Below are 2,634 nucleotides of genomic sequence, written 5' to 3'. Positions count from 1 at the left end.
TTAAATTAGTAGTGCTTTTCTTGGAAGGAAAATGATCAAACTATGATCTTCATTTGTCTATGTATGTCCAGGTCCCTATGTGTAGGCAATCAGAATAATCAATACTAGAATTTGTTCATCAACTACTCTTTGACCTCATTATTTAATATTATCTTTTTGGTGTGTGTGCTCTAGGTTGAAATGTGGGACATGGATCAATTGATTAAGAGCAAAACTTCTGCAGTTATTAAACGATTATCTCAATGAAAAAGGCAATAGAAACATGACCAGTGCAAGGCAGCCTGTCCTTTAATAGCCAGAGAATTCATAATTGTAGATATTGAGCTCATTATTTTGATATTTGTATATACTTATGCAAAAGCAATTTTTGGCTTGACTGACTTGGATAATTATCTCAGTTTGCCATTTTAATTTGCTTACAGAAAAAAAGTGAAGTTGGGAAAAATGCTTAGTGACACATATTATGATAAGGATCAAATATGTAAATGGCAGTGACAATCTATGATTTTAATATTTCAGGACGATTTAAAAGGAGCAGCTTTGAAGTTTTATATGGATCAGTGCTCCCAGTGACTACTGACTTGCAAAATTCTCTTGGGTACATTCCTTTCTGTATTGCGATGTTGTTACAGGTGTACACTGCCCACAAACTAGGAGGCCTTGCTTTTGCAAGATCAAAAAATAGTTATATTTGTTTGCAATATTAAGCATGTAAGTCATTTGCAAAAGCTTAAAAGCTTACACAATGATTTAATTGGAGTAAGAATAATGAAGTATAAAGCCCAAGCTCCTTGCTACATTGAAAAGTGATAATTTATCGTGCTGCCAAGAAAATTAAAATATTTCTCTACAGCATTACGAATGGCAATCAGACTCTTGATAAGAGTGTGAGGTGGGTACTCCATTTTAAACTGGAGAGACAGCTTAGTAGTGATGAGTGCTCATTGATCATTTTGATGATTGGAGTTTCGTTTTCATTGCTCACCTGGGGCTGCATACAACTTCCTGTAATTCGAGTTTCAAGGGATCCAGTGTCCTCTTCTGGCCTCCACAGTCACTTTCAGACACGTATATTGACATAGACACATGCCACACATACACACACACACACACACACACACGCCTGTCTACCTATCTACCTATCTACCTATCTATCTATCTATCTATCTATCTATCTATCTATCTATCTATCTATCTATCTATCTATCTATCTATCTATCTAATAAATATATAACAAGTAATGTTGAATTTTTGGATAGTGCATTCTTCAGGTTTTATCATCTTGACACAAACTAGACTCATCTAGTAAAGAGGAGACTCGGCTAGAGAAGTGTCTATAGCTGTTTGTGGGCCATCTTCTAGAATAAAGATTGATGGGGGAGGGCCCAGCCTACTTTGGGCAGACCCAGCCCTCGACAAGTGACCCAGGGTGCTATAAGAAAGCAAGCTGATCTAGCCATCAGCAGCAAGCCAGTAAACAGCATTCTTTCATGGTCTCTACTGTAGTTCGCTGCTTCCAGGTTCATGTCTTGACTTCCCTCCCTTGGTTTCTTGCGGATGGATTGACTATATTATCTGAATGTGTATAGCAAACAAACCCACTCCTACACAACTTGCTCAGGATTTTATTATAGCGTTAGAAAGTCAATATCTGCACATCTAATGAAAGGAACTAGAGAAGCTCATGTCTTTAGTTATTGTTCCTTTTTTATAACCAGCCCAGTTTTAAAACATGAAGTAATCCAAATCTTTGAGAAATACAAGTGTGGGGATTCAGGCCTCGACATGTCAGTTGATTTGCATACAGAGGATAGCCATCCCATGAGGGCACAGTTGTTTCTGTTTCTCCTTTCCTTGAAGAAGTGGCTGGGCAGTTGGAAAAAGATGGACGCTGCTAGTGAAGAATTCTAAGAGCATGTTAAGCCCAATTTGGCACGCCATGTAACTCTTCTAGGCATATTGCAAAGTTTCATCAACAGTTCAAACTGAAATATTTCCTGCCACTGTACCCTCATTGAGTTGATCTCAAGTGGAACTACCCAAGATGTTTTAGCCTATGTTCTATGCTGTATATTTTTTTCATAAAATGGAAGATAATTATTGATCCACAAAGGGCCTAGAGGCATAATTCCTAGAAGCAATGTTCTCCTCTTTATGTTTAAGTGTAAATGAAGCAATTGTTGTATATGTTTCCCTGGTGATTTCCCTTATCCCAGTGGCTCATGTCAGCAAACCATTATAGACTCTTCCTTGAAGATTCAATGAGCCATTTAGAAAACCCAGTGGCCATACTCATACATGTGTATTCCCTGTGTCTTCTCTAGCAACAAGTAGCTAGAACACTTCTGTTTTCCCTGGAAATAATACTTTGCATGATTAATTTTGATTCATGTTTAGAAGTGTTTGGTTTTTGACACCTAAATTTTGATAATTCTTGGTCTTTTAAAGATAATAGAGCATTTTAATTAATTCTTTGAGAATTTCATGTAGTGTATTAGAGACAAATATTTTAGCAATTGAATTAGCCACAAGGAATGTAACTTAAAGGATAAAATATGAACCACTTAAAATATTTTAATGGAGAAATTGAGTGATCAAGTGATTACATTATTTTTACTTTTTTTTTTTTTTTTT

The sequence above is a fragment of the Mastomys coucha genome, unplaced genomic scaffold, assembly GCF_008632895.1.
Source record: "Mastomys coucha isolate ucsf_1 unplaced genomic scaffold, UCSF_Mcou_1 pScaffold14, whole genome shotgun sequence".
Classification (NCBI taxonomy): Eukaryota; Metazoa; Chordata; class Mammalia; order Rodentia; family Muridae; genus Mastomys; species Mastomys coucha.
Note: the sequence above shows the minus strand (reverse complement) of the source record.